Below are 19143 nucleotides of genomic sequence, written 5' to 3' on the forward strand. Positions count from 1 at the left end.
GGGACTAAGTAGGATGAGAAGGCAGAAAGTTGCGGACACAAAATGGCAGCCTCTGAGGGAATCTGTTAGTCTCGGACAACCTAATGGACAAATGCACAATTCAGCCATCTCTTAATGAGGACTGTAGGGGCACTGTCTTTCCTTGTTTGTAATCTTCATCTCACATGCCACTTTCTGATGGGCCAACATACCCCCCCTGGCTCGACAAGAGGCAACCATTGTGAGGAAATGGCTTTGCAATCTGCAGGAGCCCACAGCAGTTCTGTCTGTTTTTCTCTACTGCCTCCCTGTCGCCAGCTTGTCCCTCTTCTCCTTTGCTTTTCACACACAGGCAATTAAGTCAGTTTCCCAATGCTGTGATCCCCTCCAACATTCTTTGTTCTTGTTTTTTGTTGTTTTCCTGTTCCTTAGGTTTTCTCCCTCTCTCCCTCAGTCTTGCGGGTTTTTTTCTCGGGTGAGAAGGTCGAGGCTGGGGGCGGAACAGAGAGAAGGAGAAAAATGAGGGAAGGGGGGGTTACATTTGCAGCTTTATGACTAACAACATGTGTTTCTGGCTCTTAGTATTTACATGTTTCTCATGGAAAAGAGGGTGGCGGGAGAGGATGATGGGAGAAGAAAGACGGGCATATGGTTCTTGTTTGTTGAGTTAAATTCAGAACCGGACTGTTTGTTTGTTGTGACGAGCAGAGGGAAATACGTTCTTGTAATCATCTTCAAATTTGACTACTCCTCAGGCAGTGGTGAGGCTTTTCCTTGTAATCAGGTATTTACATTAATATACACACAATACATTGTTTTCATGTACACAAATATACTGTACATACAAACAAGAACTACTTTCTCTTGTTTCAAGCAGAAAAGTTGTAGGTTTGTTTCCCTGAAGGACAATTACTTAGTTTTAAGTTTGATTGTAAAGTGAATATTTTTGCTGGCTTTAAAGTAATACGAACTTTCCGTCTTTCACACTCTCCATTTCTCTCTGGCTGAGGCTCAATGGTGCACACTCCCCTGCTGTAGCTCTTTCCCTCTGCACGCCTCAGGCACCTCAACTGCTGGCACTTGTCTCACCATTATAAAGCCTTCATGAGAACCAAAACCAGGTATTTTGCTCCCCCTTCTTCCCCTTCTGTCTCTGAGGTGTGCCAGCACCTACCCGCATGAGTCTGTGGTTGTCCAATTGCCTTGTAGGGGTGGCAGTGGGAGTGTTGGGAGGGGGTGGGGGGCATTCTGCTTTGCACACCTTTGGCTTGTAATCTGCTCAAGACCAGACTTTACATACAGTGTGGGAAGTATTATCGTCAGAGATCCTTGTAATTTCAATAGATTGTGGGAGGTAAAGGTTGAGTGTGAATTTATTGAACCTGTGGGCCTGGTCTTTGTCATTATAGGAAAACTCTACCCTTAGATACTCTTACACTGTAAAACTATCATCAATCAGTGATTCCAGGTGTTATTTTGTGATGCAAAAGCAGTTTGAAGTGGTGTGATTTACTTTTTTTAGTGCACTCACTTTCCCTTCATCTTCTATACTCCATCTGCAATACTTTGGTTAATGATTTAAGTATCAAGAACTAAACCAAACCTTTTAGTTAAAATGTGACCTCTCATGTCTCTGTTTTGAATTGTTGTTTATTGAAATAAATATCTCTCTTTCTCTTCCAAATTGATTTTTCCCTGTGTGATTGTTAAACATCAAAGTATAAATCACGACGTCAAGAAAACACTTGAGGGCCTGACATCAAATCATTTAACTGCAGATGGTTTTGATGTCTGAAAAGCTTACAATTATCCAAGTCACTTGTAGATGAAGTACAAACGTACAACGGGGTGTTGTGTCATGTTTTTGGACTCAAGGAAAAAAGTGTTTATAATTTAAATATCCATCAGTGTGGTGGAAAATTTAAAAACACAGTGTGGTGGCACATTTACTGAGTTTGCACTGTCTCTCAGTTTTCAGGTCTCTCTTTGGAGAATTACTTAATGGCTTGTTCTGACATGTCAGGTTGCACATGTCCTTGTTGACAGTGTCACTAAAGGCTGTTCAAAAGCAAGCTAGCATTCTTACAAGTGACGCATTTTACTATGTGAAATTCAGCATAAGCCCAAAACTTCTCTGTCTGTTAGAAGTTATGCGTCGCATTGAAATTAATAGCAGCCCTTCCACACAATAGCAGTATTTCTGTTACAATGTCACTGCCTCGGTCATGTTATGCCCCTTCTGTCTCTCTGTCCCTTTCTTCAGCCAAATTACCGTTTCACCATTAGCTCTGTCATTATTAAAACCAGATTCCTTCTACTTGTCCTCTGCCAGATCATCCATGTTGCTTAAAGCGAGACTATGCGACTTTTGCTGAGCTAACAGAGGCCTCTGCGGCAACAAATGGTAATTACAGGACACTGGCGCATTAAATTCTGTTGGGCTCAGAGTCCGCGCGGCAAAGGGCACTGGAATGAAGGGGAAACGAAACATGTCTTCAAGTGAGGTAAAAGACTGAAAACATCTGAACCCACAGCAGTTGTGTGCTAAAATGTAGTTGCTTGGAGCGAGCTTTACACTGACTGAGTGACTAGTAACAGCGAAGGGTCTTCCCTCAGCAGGGGTGACAACTCAAGCCATGGCAACAAGCAGTTAGTGAGTTACCCAACATGGGAATATGTTCCACTAACCTTACCATCCACATCATCCTGACACCATGGAAAATACAGTCGGGTGGCAGCTAGTATATAGCTTAGCTTGAAATGACAGTAACAGTAGATGCGGTACATTCTTTTTATTGCTTGGAAATTCAGAATTTACTTTTTGTACATTTAAAAGTTACATAGTCTCGTTATAAGTCCCAAACATGTCATAGTGCTCTAGCTAGCCTGCCCCTAACCTGTTCCTGTTTTTGTTCCTCTGTCCAGTTCAAACCACCTGTATCTGTGTTTCACACACATTGCTCATCTTTGACCTGCCTGCATGCCTGCCGGCCTTTGGATTTGTTTGCCTGCACTATACTGTATGTAGGCCGTTCCTTTTTCCTCTGATTGAAAAGTCACCAAAAAAAAATCTGCCTGCCTGAGTGTCTGCATCTGGGTCCTCCATTCTGTGCTCCATACTTGAACTGAGATAATTACAGTATTGCTATAATGATTTAGCCCTTAGTACAATGCACAATTCTAATAACCTCTAAATGTAGTTTCAACATAGTTTTTTTTTTTCAACATAGTTTTTTTCCCCTATAGTAGTGACCTAGGGCCAAACAAATCAAAACACACCGTACTGGTGATCCTAAGATCTATAGGACTCACTAATGTATCAAAAATTTGCATTCAACCGTCATTTCTGAAACACGATGCTTCCACTGATGGGAGGTTTTGTATGATTATTTGGTTCTGGGCATCTAGCCATGCTAAATACTTAACCAGTAGAGCAGGAGGAACGTGAACTAGGACCAAGAACCGCCAATAACAGTAATGACTGATTAACATATCTTGTGCTAATAGATGTGGTAGCTACAGAAGTGAAAAATCTGGATCTTGTACTTCCCACTGCCAATATTTGGCCTGACCAATACTCCTTGAATCATTATTGCCTTTGCTTGGATTAAATGTGTTCAAAAAGCAATTTCGAAGCAAACATTTTGTGGCTAATATATTTGCTTGGAAACAAGTGAAATGTTGCAAGGCCAATACAATGCAGTTTTTACACCTAACAGCAAGATACTGAATATTTTCAAAAATCACGAAGGAAAGCAGCCAGTGCAAACAGGAATAATAGAGCAGTTTTCAAGTTCTTGAGAATTTCTTGAGTCATACTCATAGTAGCCATCCGCGAGATTGCTGTGTGGTTTTGGAGGGAAAGTCTTTTTTTGTTGTAATGTGCTGTGAGGGCAGGTTATGTTTACTACTGTAATCTGGGTTATTACTCTTTGGTTTTCTGTATTTTTTTATTTTTGCAGTTAAAAGTCATTCTGGAACCCGTGGTAGCTTAACAAATATTTTTCTGCAACTTAATCATTTTCACTTGCAACTGCAACACTTCCAACTTTACTGTAGACCTGCCACTGCAGAGGATGATAATGTGCAAAAAGTTACAAATTTCAGCTCTGACATACAAACTAATTATTACAATATATAAAATTCTGTATTTTTGTTCAAGATGTTTGCTCACATGATTTTTGATATTTAGTGTTTAAGGGACTCCAATTGGTGGAGAATTATAGAACAATAGAACTATAAAGACATGTCAAAACTCAGACAAACATCAAAGAGACATGTTGATTCAAAAGAGTTCAGCACTAAATGAGTCACAGACATCTTTCAGGAAGGATGGCCTGTGGTTTGTCGAAATGGGACACTGAAGAGGCAAACAGATTATTTATTCATGTGTTGATTTGGTGGTTGTTTTTGTCCCTCTTGTCACACTTCCATTTCAAATGTCAAAGGACCTCATTTGGGCTGTGTCAAAATGCACCACGTGGAGACAGAAAAGAAGTTGCCACTGCTCTCGTGGCTAGAGACGGCAGTTTCAGAGGATCCAAGTTTAGCCTTAGCTTTAGCTGTAAATTCACATCATGAATATGTACCAAGTTGAGAAAAGAAAAGGAATTCATTTTCCTGATCCTATCCTCCATTTGGGACTATTGGGAGTGAATCAGAGCACTTGCAGTGAGCGGAGGTGGGAGGTCATGTGTGATGGCGGATGTGTGCGGGCCAGGAAAGAAAGAGAAAGAGAAAGATAGTGAAAATTGCTTTATTTGCCTGGGTGTAGGCTGATGTAAACAAACGCAGAGCTTATGCAAGCTTTTGATCTTGTGAACCATGAAATCTTCTTGGTAAAAACAGGAAAATTAGGCCTCACTGCAGGGATGGAGGAGGGGCAGAGCAGGCAAAGGCTCATGGGAAAAGATATTTAGTCTGAGATCGGGAGTTCCAAGCTATTAAATGAACTTCCCCCTTCTGACTTTGATACAGCTTAACACTGTTTCCCCCAAATGTTTAACCCTGAGGAACTCATAAGGATTGGTATTGGTGGTATTATTGTTCCCTCATCAAAGTGGCAGAGTTGTAATCGAGCCCTTTGTAGTTTAATTGTCTTTATTCAATGGCAGGACCTCATGGCAAAACACCATTCAGCTGGGGCATACTGTGGATAACAAGGCACCAATAACTAGACGATTAGTTCATTTTCACTATAGATGGGGCTCATAATGATAGATACGGAAATCTGTGCTGAGGCACTCTTCTTTTCATGTGAGGATCCCTTTTAGCAAGCTGATTTTCATCAGACGTCCACATTCCCAGCCCCAATTTTGTTGACATTGCAATAGCAGCTCGCGGGGATGGGGGCGGCATGGGGCGGTTGGGTGATAAAAGGGGATGGGGGGCTACTTGAGAGACAGAAAAGAAGGAATCAGTTGCTTTGCCCATGAGCTGCACTTTTTTTTTTTTTTTCCTGTCACGTAGCACCCTGGTAGGATATGTGAGTTTGGTACAGAGGTGAAGCAAGCTTCCCTCCCTTGCCCCTGGAAAGCTTGTGCCCAAGAGCTATCCATTTGAACTTCAATGAGAGGCAGCCTTCTTGTGAGGACTTGAAACAGACATCTTTGGGAGGCTGTTAGAAGTGCCCAGGCATGCCTTCTTTACTTGATGTGATGTGAAGCTCACTTTTGTTTGATGATTCCATACATAGATACAAAATGGTATCCTTGGCTGGAAAAGAGTGAGAAAGGGAGCATAGAGGGAAAGGGAAGATGGAAAAGGGACAAGATTGACATTATAGCTGCACTGCACCTGTTACAGAGTGTGTTGTTCAGGTTGAGCCAAGAGAGGAGGGCAAACAAGATTTAAAGGAAAGATTTTGATTTCTCTCCAAGTCTGTCTTAAAACATCCCTCACATGACGTATGTATGTGTAAAGAGTTATTCGTGCCAGTAATCAGTCCTTCTTTCCATATTGGTCCCCAGACAATCCTTTACTAAAGAGACTACACTGTAAGTAATTGGAAAAAATTCACAGTCCATGTTCTATGCAAAAAGAGTTTTTTAAAGTTCAGCCGAAGCTAATATGTGGCTTCAGCAGTCTGAAACCACATATTAGCCTGATTTGAAGCCTTGATTTGTCTAAGATTTGTCTTAGACAAATCAAGTGGGTATCATCATCCTAACCTGTCTGAATACACTTTTACATTGTAGTGGCATTAGGAAGGATCTTTTCACAGCCCACCTGGACCGGAGAAATGAATACTATTTGCAGTAACCCTTTCAGCATACTGTACATTCTGTATGGTATGTGTCTGTTGCAATAAGACAAGATCTGAAAAAGACGGAACCTTTCCTTTAAACATCCATTCTTCACATTGTATTTTGATAGAGTGATGGAAAGTTCACTTTGAAAGTTTGATTTGTTCAACATTCACTCCTCGATCCCTCTCCCTTGTCAATAACCATTTGTAAATTCATGTCTTCAGTTTCACCCAGCAGACACTGAGATGATTTCACTACCAGATGTTTGGCGGATGCCTCAACACTCAACACTGAATACCCAAATTTCCCAACACAATTGAGTTTTTTGGCCTTTGTCTGCATTGGTTGCTGTTCAACTAATATATCAAAGGTTTCCCAATCTAAGTTGTTTGCCTCTTGAAATGCAGTCTTTGTGTCAGTGTGCTTTGTAAAAAAAATCTTTTTGAGAGCAGATGAAGTAGCTCCAGGATGACAGGCATCATGTTAAAATGGCCAAGTAGCAAAAATGTCACCAAAAAGCACATTCTGCATTACTTTTGATGGAGATCCGCCTTTTAACAAGTTCTCCTTTTAAGATCTTTTCATATCATAAAGAGAGAGAAAGGGCAGAAGACAACAGACAAAAGAACCCGAATGCAGACTTCACTTCTCCCTTGAAGATGTTAAAATTAGTGACTTAAAAAAAATCAAAGGCTCAACATTAAACACTGAAAGATGCTTGAAATGTCGACACTGCAGTGTTTTAGAAAAAAGGACATAAGATGAGAGATACTTGCAACAGACTTTGGTGTCACTTCAAAGCCTTGACTTTAAGAAAGTGGGATATTATAATACTGATAGGAGAATCTTTACCTGGCTCTGTTGACCTCGTCTGAGGTTTCTGACAGTCCAACCAAAGATCCTGGGACCATGCCTTCACACCATGGGGTAAGGGGGGCTGTGAGGGTCTGTGGGGTCGAGGGAGCTAGGTTTGACGTGTAACCCTGGAGGTCGTCTTTGGTCTCTTGCTCTGTGATGGCCTCTTTCTTCTCTTGTTATGTTCAGAAAAAGATGGCCGCCTTTGAACTCCACGGTAGCTATAGAAACGGCTGGAGTTCCTCCACTTTAGCGCTTGACTGTCAGTGTCTGACTGGGCCACCATGATGGGCCAGCATCATTAGAAGCCGCCGCACACAGGGCACACATTGACACATTTGCTGACACAGGGTATATAAATAAGGCCCTGTGGAAGTGTGTATGTGCGGGTGTGTTTGTTTATAGGGGGTATGGGGGTCATTTTAATTGGCTTGGCCTACGAACTTATGAGCAACAGAAAACCTATGAGCAACAGAAGCCTGATGTGTTTGGACTACTGAGAACTCGCTTTTTTATGTCACAGATTTAAGACTTTGCTAAGAAAACAAAACTTTTATTCTCTTGTTAGCGTTACATGCTGAATCAGGGACAAAAACTCATGGCAGTATAGTTAAGTTCTTCATAGTTCACCAGGAAGTCACTGCTGCCATAGGTAAAAGATCAGAGTTTATCATCTGCTGTGTGGCTCGATTATGACAAACAAAAGTAATAAATTCATTTAACATAACTTTAAGTACTTGACATCTTCAGCCTTGTGTTCCCTCGCAAGCCCCCTGAATCATAAAACCTTTCTCCTCCTCTAATTTTTTGTAAAGACTTTAATTTTCCAGTCTCTGGAACTTCAAAGAACTGACGATTTGCAAGTCCACATCCCTCCGAGGGCTCCGTGAATCTCCATTCTTTCATTTCGACGGCCCCTTCAGTAAATATGTGCAATCGCCCCGCTTTTCAAACAGATTCGTTTCCCATGTATTTATTTTAAATGAATATTATTAGCTGGCCTGGCAAGAAAAGGTTCTTATGCTAATCCACAGAAATCGCAGGCATTTCCATTTAATGCCTACTTATAGGCCATTCTTTAACGACTATTTGCCTCACAGTCTTAGCAAATGAGCTCTGCACCCCAGACTACTCTGCACTCATAATTTCATTGGAAAGAAGAAGACCAGCCCCCCCCCCAACACCCCTTTTTACTTTGATCCCAGAATGTGTTTTTGAATCTGCTGGTTGTGTATTCAAACATCAATGGAGACGTGGTTGCAAGTGCTTGCTTTCATTATTTTTCACAGAGATAAAACGAAACAACAGAGGGATGGGAGGGGACAAGTGGGGGAGATGAGGAAGGGGGAGAAGGCATGATGGGAGGAAATGAGGGAGGGTAGGTGACTGTCCGGGACAGACCTCACATTGCCAGAGAGACAATGTGTGTCAATGTGGAGTCACATCCTTATCAGATTGTGTGTCCTGCTTATTAAAACTGCTGACCTCCCTGCCAACCCTGCCATAACTCCTGCTCTCTTCACTGTAGCTCTCTGTCTTTCTGTACACCCTTATCTTTGGGCTTTCTGAGTGAAGAGACAGAGATATCTGTGTCTGAATTCTTTCATATGGGGCCTAGCTGCAGCCACCAGTCTCAGCTGTATTGTCTATTGACCAAATGTTTTTACTGATTTTCAGGCACTTTAGGACATTGTAATTCCCATTTTTTCCATTTCCTTTCCAGTGAGGCTTGAATTCATGGTATTTTAACCTGGAAAAATGTAATATTTGAGATGTCTCAGCTTTGTGTTTGACCACTGCCAGTCTAAAAAAGCATTGTGACAAGTTTTGACCTTCACCTGGAATCGTCTGTCCACCTCTAGTGTGGCATCCCGCACCGTGACTATGGCGAATGGGGATTGAGGCATCCCACCAAGGTATAATGAGTGATGGGGCTTCTTTGATTCCTAGAGAGCTTTCATCTTCGCTCAAGGCCTCCACTGTTAGACTGCTCTTTCTCTCTTTCTGTTCTTCTTTGTCTCTTGCCTTGATGTTTGATGCTGAAGACAGAGAAAAAGATATTTAATATGGTCCCCATTCGATTACCACTCTCCTTACTGTGATGCTCATATCATGCATCCCTTCTCCCAATGTTCATGGTTTCATAATTGGGATGCCATCGTTGAACCACAGGAACCAATTTTGCCTGTTGTCAGTGTGTGCTGGAAAGTTAGCGAGACAACCTTTTGCGTATGCAACAGCTCAAAATCATTATTGCTCAAGCTCATAACAACCTTCTGAGAGAGGCTTTTTGGGGGGGCTTTAAGAGCACAGCAAGTCACTTGGAGGCAAAAAAAGATTGCAAGATTTGTGGTGAGAAAGAAGAAAACTTGAAAGGAAAACAACAAAGAAAGCATTTGTTCTTTCTCTGCGCTTGCACCCTCAGTCTAGGGTTCTAATCTCTTATTGTTTCAGACCCAAACAGAGACAAAGGAGTTGCAGATCAAAACAAATGACTATCAAGCTATCAAACAAGCACCACCCTGCTATGATTCCAAACGCTGACTGCGGGAGAGGGAGAAGAGAGTCAGAGTCAGGCGGGTCGCGTATTGTTTCCAGTCACTTTGATGCAGAACTTAAAACGCTGGCAAAGAAAAAAAAAATCAAACGCCTACCATGAAAGAAGGAGAGAGGAAAAGGAGAAGAGAGGGAGAAGAGAAGAGAAAGGGGGCGATGCGAAACATGCTAACACTGTTTGCATATATGCACTTGCCTTTGTTTCATTAGTGGTCCAGCTGATAACCTTTATTAAGCCTGATCTGGAATTAAACTCATGGACTAGCGGTGCTTTGAAGCTACAACTGGCTCTTTTGCTGTTTGTGCTGTAAATGCAGGTTGTGGTACGCAGATAAAGCACTTCTGAAGGATATTAAGACTTGAAAGTCCTTTGGCTATTCAGTGGTACATATTTGATGTTGTTCTTTTGCTCCTTGGCTAAATTAGCATATCTCCTTCAAGCCCCCCCCCCCCCCATTGACAGTTGTAATCCTCTGCCATCATGTGTTCACTAAAATTCATAAATGATAGAAGTACATTGTGTACGCTTCTGACACATCAAAGTATGATAACACGATTAGCTATGACGACTTGAGTTTGTTTTCTCCCCACCCCTCTTCTCTCTCTCGTCCTCATCATTGTAATCAGCACCCATTTGCTCCCTCCTGTATTTTGGTCTCTTTCATTTCCACGCACATAATAGTAACTATTCCAAAATCATCTTACCAGTTGCGGTGGGGTGAGACAACCTTTGGCTCAGTTTTTTCACTTTCATTCAGTCTCTCTCCAGAAAATGTTATCACTGTCTAATTTTAGCAGCGATCATATCATCTCTCGGTGTGACAGCACTCTCTTATCCCGCTCGTCTCTCTTCCCAAATCGAGTCATGTGCGCTGGGTGACAGGGCAAATGTGCCACACTACTGTAGATGAGCAGTAGTGTGTAAGTTAAACTGCAAGGCACATTCCCTGCACACATCAAAACAAAAGGCAGTGACAGCCCCATTGTGATCTATTATTTAGCCCCCTCCGTATTTGATCACTAGTGCATGCCATAGTGATGATCATGCAGATTAGGCCCGTTTCTTCCAGCCTCCCCTCTGCACTCTTTTGCTTTCATTGTTTTGGGATCTTCATTTTTGCCTCCCTTGCAAGTGTTGTTATGAGCCAAAGTGGTGATTTTTCAAGAATGACATTCTCCCTAAGGGAAGTTGACACTGTAGGTCATTAGGTAGCAATACATCAATAAGTAAAGCAATATGTAAAACTGCATACACAAATGATGAGCAGTCGTAAGGTATCTAATGAGTGTGAACAGCGCACCTAATGTGTCTGTGAGCTGATTTGTGCTGATAGAAATATTAGCTTGCTGGTTATATCTAATCTTAATTACCTGCCCCCGTGACAGTCATTGGTTTTCTGAGATAATAAAATCAAATGACAGGCATTTGAAACTTGCTTGAGAGAAGTAGTCAATCACAGTTTACCAACAAATTAAGTGTTTTCATACCCGCTGATCTAGATGGATAACCTTCAGTGTCCCCAGAGTCTATTTATATTATACACCCTGGGAATAGTCTTCAAGATAAACTTCATTTAGAAACTCTGCCTTTGTGTTATTCAAACACCACATTCAAAAAATCTTTCACCAGGAATATCATTGTTTCACATAGACAAGAATATTATTTCTTCCATTTTTTTTCAGGTCCTGTTTTATTGTACTGAATGGTTACACCTCCTGGTTAAGTAAAAGTTAAATAAGATTTGTTGCCCTTATTAGTTGATTTCTTATTATACTCTGCAGTACTATACTGCAATGCAGTTGCAAACTTAGACTTTTTTGAAAATGATTTTTTTCAGTGCATTCAAAGACAAAATAATAACCTATATAATGCAAGAAACAATCAAATTCTTTGAATGCTTTTGACAACTTCCATGTTTGTTTATTATGTATATGTGATTTTGTGACATCACTCATGAAAGCAGTGCTTGTAGCATCAGACTAGTGATTCTTGGATGTCAGAGTGTCCTTGAATGCAGCAGCAAGAAGAGTTTTGAAATAATATGTTTACAGTCACATTATAACAAAACAATGGCATGTGACATATGACTTATCTCAAGCAATTTTTAACACTTCAAAAAATTAATTAATTGATGCCCCTTTAGATGGTAGGAAATTAGTCTACAAACCCATGCTATGATCTGGAAAATGGTAGGCCGTAATATACAGAACGGTGTACATTATGTGCAATTTATTTAAAACCACAGTTTAGAGAGACAGAGGTTGTTTGAATTGCCTCCAAATATTTCTCTTCTCACACCCTTTTCTGTCTCCAATTTCTCCTTTGCTCTGCGTTCCTCTCTTTTATTCTCCCAAGTCCCGATTAATGAGTCACTCATTATTTTGGTCCAAACACTGACAAAAGAGAGTCTGTGAGCCATTTAATTTGCTCCAAATTAAAAATACAATCCTTCACTTTGTGCTATTTTGTCTCACTCTTGGTTTGGAAAAAAGCTATTGTGCGTGCACATCTAAATTGTCAACAGAGTTTAACTTCAATTTTTCCCTTTCAGACTGACTGAAAATAAATAAATACATAAATAAATGAATAATAAACTGAAAAAAGAGGTAGTTCAGGTACTTTTTTGGGTAAATTATCCCTGAGAGTACTGAGGGGACACACCAATCAGAGCTAATCTCGTTTGATTCCAAACATGAACGCTGCTCCCTTTAACCTTAACCACTCAGCTGTGCAATTGTTCACTCAGTAGAGAGAGCAACTCTGTGTGTAATTAGCGGAAGACCCCTTTATGAATGGAATTAGCATCATCTTTGTCCTCTCACCAGGAGTATAGCCCTAATTATCCATCTGCATGTTCCAAGGGAGGCCATACACAAGCAGAGGGGGACAATTGCATCCTGGCCCTTCTAATGGCCCTCGTTTGCAGAGCTGAAAAAAGATTTTGAAAAAAGTGCAGACTTTTGTCCAGCGAAATGAGGGCAAACTCTCAAGTACTAATTGAAGTCTGACTGCAGATGGGTCTCGTTAATTTTCCACCACCCAGAGGTCACACCGTAACCTTTATACGAGTGAATGTGTGTGTTTGTCTAAATGTGTGTGCCGTGATGGTCTGTGTGTGTGTGTGTGTGTGTGTGTGTGTGTGTGTGTGTGTGTGTGTGTGTGTGTGTGTGTGTGTGTGTGTGTGTGTATGAGTGTGAGTGTGTCCGCCTGTGCACCCAGTGTTTTTGGTGAGATCATTTTAGGGGAAGAAGTGGGGGTGCCCAGAGATTAAAGTAACAATCCAGCGCTGGGTGCCTGCACTGTGCCCAGCCTTGCCTCTGATTAAAAATGCTAATGTGCTTCCTTTGTGCTTTGATGTGGGATGAACAATGGTGGCGGTGTTGGCAGGGTGGCGTTACCGTGAGACGATGTAATCCTTTATTTGTCGCCATGCAATGACACCCAGCTGAGCACTGTGACAGTCCAAATCAATCATGTCACAGGGAGCCGCCATGAGTCCGCCAGCTAACTATCCCCCCTACTCCTCAACTTCCAAGGCTGCACAACTCTAATTAGCTTCCCTCTCTCAACATGGTTCAGAAGGAGGCAACCAAGAAAGATATGAAGAGAAAAAAATTCTTCAGCAACAGCAAGAAGTGAAGGCACTAAATACACTCTCAGGCACCAGATACATGAAAAACACTAACAAGTAGCACATCACACTATCACACAATAAGACATTTCAGAAGAAAAGGCAGCCTCTGTGAAAATCTTCTGTAGAGTCTGATGGACATGTTAGGTTGGCGGAAGCAACTAGCCTCTGCTAAAACAGAAGAAATGCTCTTCCTGGATAACTCCTAAATTGTCTTATTTACCTGTTGTGTCCTCTTAGGTTGCTAGCTAGTTACACTAGCCACTGGTAAGCCTACATTCGGCAGTCACCTGGGTTCAGAGTTGGAGGGTGCATGAGCTCCACAGCTCTCGTGTGAGGAGTTTTGGAGAGCTGTGTGCAGTCAGCTATGATAACTGTTGATGGTCAGTAAATACCTCGGAACTGTAGTTTAGTTTACTTTATTTCAGCAAGGTAATCCACTTAGTATCAGTACTGCTTTCCAGGGAGTCTTGGGTACATACAGCATATTAAAAACAAACAAAAAAACATATCAAACAGTGTATAAAGTCTGTTGATTAGAGCACTGGTGTCCGGATTACAGTTCTCATTCTTAAGCTTGTAGACTTGTTTGATCCCATGTAGCCCTGTCCAGCTAATTCCAGATAGTGGCACCATAATACTGCAGGCTGCTCTAGAACCCAACAGTTTTGACTGCAAGGATTTCCAGGAGATGTGGACCTCTCCAAATCCTTTGTTGCTGACCTTGTATGACCAATAGGGGCCAGCGGTGAAGCTCACCTACAGTATACAACTGTGCCTGGTAAATAGGGGCAAAGTGACGCACGAATTTATAGACCATTGTCAAGAGAGTTTCTTAGGGTGACTGCTTGTTTTCCATTTCTACACCTGCCGAAGAGAGATGTGCCATGTGGGCGTGGCAACTCTTGAGCTCTTATAAAGCACCTTTGACAACGAAGCGCTAAGTAGGTGAAAGTTACGTAACTGATTTCTTTTGCAGTTGAGAAATTAGCAAAGAAATATAGGCATAATTACGTATACGTAATGAGTAATTGATTACATTTTTCAATTGCTCAACACTGGTAAATACCATACTGTACATGAGCTGGAAAAGTTAAGGTAGAGAAATCAATCTATAATAAATCAAATAAAAATGGCTAAACTAAATTATAATTATTTTAATCACAATAGTGAGTTTACCAACTTAATATAAAAATATTCAGATGAACCTCAGGACCTCATACTTGCAGATTACAGGGCTAAAATAATACATATGAAATGTTCCAAAATATAGAAATCCTGTGCTCTTTTGGTCACACATGAGCAAACACACACCCCCATAACATTTCATGAAATTAACCCAAATTTGCAACCATACTGCAGACAACGATATCATAGAATGTTATAGCTCAAAATAGACAAACCACTTTCAGCAGGCTGTTGCAAAAATTTAAGTATAGATTAAGATAATGCAACCAAACAGTACAGCACGGGTCCTAAGAAAAGCCTTAAAAAATACTCACAGAAAATGTATTCACGAATTGTGAACTGAATTCATTTAGTACAAATCTGTACACAACCTTTCACCACACCGTTATTCACAGCATTTTAATGTCAACATAGTGCCTGTTTCTCGCTGTGCCTTCACCATGTAACCCTTATGTGGTGTAGAAAGGTATTTTTCTTGATTTCATTTTGCAAGAAGTACATGTTTACATTTTAGGACTAAATCTTATGAGATTTCTGAAAAAAACAACGTTTTCTTCAGCTTTTTGTCTTCTCACTATATGTAAGTAGAAAACAGTCTTTTTTTAACTTACAAGTGTTGTACCTGCACTAATTACAGCTATTTTCTTTTTGTTTCACTGCACATTACATTCCAAAAGAACCACACTCCTGTTCATCGACAAACTGAGCCTCCGGAGACAGTGTACACTTAGTCCACTGTCAGCCCAAGTGTGGATAGAGACTGTTTCACTTTTCAGAAACTCGCATCCTCCTATTGTATTGCTCACTTTCAGAGTTTTGACCAAAATTTCCTGGCATGTTTACCATGTTTACTCTCCTTTCATCACGCCACGTTCAGGATGTGACAATGCCGTGACTCTGTTTCAAGACGCTTCCACAGCTTGAAACCATCATCGTTGTCACACCCTGGCGATCTGTCGTTCAGCTGCACGCGCACAAAGCTTGAAGATATTCTCTTCAGAGAGCTGCGTGTATGGGTGTGTGTGTGTGTATATATGTGTGTCTGAGAGACAGAATAGGGGGTGCTGGGATATGAAGTAGAAGGGCTTTTATCAGCCTCTGAGTTGGAAGTCTTTGAGAGCCTCCTCAGAAGCTCAGCATTTCTTCCATTGTTCTATTTCCATCCCTCGCTTCGCTCCTGTCACATGTAAAATTACAAAAGGCCTCCTATACCCCCCCCCCCCACCCATACCCCTCCTCTTCACTCATATCCCACCCCTTTTCCCCACGTTCCAACGTCAGAGAAGCATATAACCCACTTAGATTATTCTCAAAATACTTCACAACTTTACAGTGTTCCCACTGCAAATTGGAGTTCAGGCAGAAAGCTGGAACTGGAAAGCTGAGGTTGTGAACTTTTACAAGCATTTCTCCTATTTTAACCCCAGTCATTCTCTAATACAGGAAGGGATAACACACCTGTGTACTGTAGTTACACTGTGCCACATGCTATGCGGTCTACACATGGTAACAGTGTTAAGAGTTATTTTCTAGCCTCGTCTTGAACCCCCCCCCCCCCACACACACACACACACACATAGATATACTCCACACTCTCACCATCTACCCTAAGGGATGGGTGTAGAGATTGTACTTGGTGTCTATATGTGTCATCCTCCGGCAAGATGGTGTGTTTACTGTACATGGTAAGGTGAAATCCTATCACAACAAGGGCTGACTTAATCTTTCTCTCACACACATGAAAACACACACACACACACACACACACACACACACACACACACACACACACACACACACACTCACACACACACACACACACGCACCGATATCTGAGACCTTGAAAAGCCTGCCTGCAGGCCTGCACCCGTTAACAGGTGATGCCGTTGTGACATCTCAGCAACAGGAGACAGAACCCCTTCCTCTGCTCTCCTTTCTCTTCTTCTATTACCCCTTATCTTCCCCTTTATCTTGTCTTTGGCCCTTGTCCTTTTCCCCCTCTTTTTTGCTTTCCCTTCATTCTATCCCCTCTTTTCTTTCCCTTCTGCCTCTGTTATCATCGTCCCTTCCCCCTTTCTGCCCTAAGGTACTAAGTGACTTGAGTTTTCAGTTGCAGACACGAGAAAAAGAGGATTAGTTGGCCATTTCCATAAACATAAACTGCAGCAGGTGTATTGGAAATCCCCAAGTCTTGCCTTTGTGTAGCGAAGATTACCTTTGATTTTTGAGATGCATCACCTGACAGCACACAACACCAAACTATGAGCCAGGGAATGCCAATAGAGTTATGTGTCTGTCACTGATACATACTAAACATTAACTGTGTGTTGCCAGTGGTGTAATAGCTCCAGAGTGCACCACTGCTCTACCCTCCCTCCTCCTCTGTGCACCAACCCAAACTGATCCTCTGTCCAATGTAATCAAATATGACACCAGCTTGTGCAAACAACAACTTGGCCATGTTATGTGTGCTATTTTCCTCCCCTCAGTCCCCCTCTTTTCCTCCCTTACCCAGCTACTTTTCTTTTCTTCATTCCTCCACCGGAGATTACGAGAGGCGATTTCAAACTCTCTGTATTCAGATTCTGCCAGAGAGCCTGTTCCTCTGCGTGTCAGTGTGTTGTGTGAGAGTTCATGTGTGTATAAGGTGAATAAAGGTATCATTGTTGGTTGCAGGTGTGTGCTTGTGCCAGGCAGGCTTCAGCGGAGCATCCGGAGAACAATGGCTCTCTGTTGGAGGACACACCTGAGTCAGAGAGGGGAGGTGAGAGGGCCTGATCGCAGGAAGATTACACAAGAACAGACTTCATTAAACCTGAGGGGGTTAAGGGAGGGAGGGAGGGAGGGAGGGAGGGAGGAGGAAGGAGAGGGAGCGATAAAAAGGTGCAGGAACATGGAGGGAGGGATGGGAGGAGGGAAGAACATGGAGGGAGAGACAGAGGGGCTAAATACCAAGAGTAGTGGGAGGACTGCGGAAAGTGGAAAAGGAGGGTAGAGGGTTACAGTCTCAAAGTGCACTGAATATTGAATGAAAACTAATGTAATAGTGGGAGGACAAAGGAGTCAAGGTTATTGTGGATACACAACAGGTGCAACTTCCCATGACATGTAGCTCTATGTGCATGGCATGATGGGATAGGTGGTGGCACGATCTACACCTTTAACATGATGAACAAAAGTTCAGATGTTGTTAGGTTGAGTTCAGACTTCTTCTTTAAATCTGCATTAAGTGATTTCTTTGGCCACTTGGGGGCAGAACATCAAGCTGTAAATACAGCAGTGACAGATCATCAGCTTCTTAAGTTGATGTAAAACACATGTTAGGAAACAGTAACTCATTTACACATGGAGCTGACATGGAGCAAAATTAGCATTTATTTAGGGTCGTGTTTTAGTCATTCTGACAAATGTAAGTCCAATATTAACTCTCAATTATTACGTCTTTAATAATGCACAAATAAGTAGTGTCACAGCACAGGTAGTACTGGTAAAATAAGTTTTTGTTATATGTAGGGGATGTAATTACCACTAAACCTTGGGCTGTATCAGCTACTTACAGGTTAAATGGCTTTGGATGAAAGGAAGGATACAGGCCATACCTGAAACCCAGATGAGCTCAACCAGCCTTCCACTGTTGCTCCACTTGTCCTCCACAGCGTCACACTGGCCATGAGGATGGGGCCAGCCAGTCTTGTCCTCTCCTTAGGTCTTCAACTGTGCACTGTTCCAGTTCACAATCAGGAACAGACAGACACTAATCCAAAGTAGTGCAGGGATGAGGGTTATCATTAATTTTCCAGCACAGTCTCAATGAAAGTTGCTCCTTGCATTCATTTCCAGCACACCATTCTCATGCATCCAAATCTTTACACTCCACTGTGGCGTCTGCCCTCTGAAAGGTTCATATTAGGTGAGACCTGCCTTCTTGAAGCTTACCAACCAATCAAAAATGACAAACCTGTGACTGCGGTGACTGAAAAACAACTGGTAGTGTCCCAGTGGATTGGAAAAATGTTATGTTATAATTGGATTCTTTATGTCTCCTACATCTGTGGAAATTAATCTATACATTTAGAAGCAATGGGAAGCCACAATGCAGCACCCAGGAACCAACTCAAGGTCTTAGAGAGCAATGTCAATCAGGAGTATTATCTGCTATCTGATATGCACATGATTGGAGGAGGAGGAAACCATAGCATTTGGGGGAAACCCTCACAACCATTTATAATGTTTTAGATGTGATTTCGCCCATTCACTACAATGATCATTTATAGTTGACATGACAGAAAACAATAGTATGTTTTACTAAATTTGTGAATGTATATTTCGTATTATCCAGGAGGACTATAAAAAAGCAGCTTATTATAACCCATAGTTACATTTTATTAATCTTAACCACATGTTTATAATTGTTACCATAACGATGAAGGACCAATGTGCCTACTGCGCCTGCAACTGGTGTGCTTCTATGGGTCATATCAGAGGGTAGGGACAAAAAAACTTATATGGTAGTTTAGGTTGGAGGACTTGTATCCAGGCTGCGATTGGGTTCATACTATTTTAAACCACTGTATACCTATACAGATATTTTGACATGTTGTGGCAGGAAAAGCATAGGTGTAATTAACAACATTAATTATCGTTACTTTTGACTTGGTTCAGTGTTGTGTCGTCCTGAGACACTT

The sequence above is a fragment of the Xiphias gladius genome, chromosome 15 (assembly GCF_016859285.1).
Source record: "Xiphias gladius isolate SHS-SW01 ecotype Sanya breed wild chromosome 15, ASM1685928v1, whole genome shotgun sequence".
Classification (NCBI taxonomy): Eukaryota; Metazoa; Chordata; class Actinopteri; order Istiophoriformes; family Xiphiidae; genus Xiphias; species Xiphias gladius.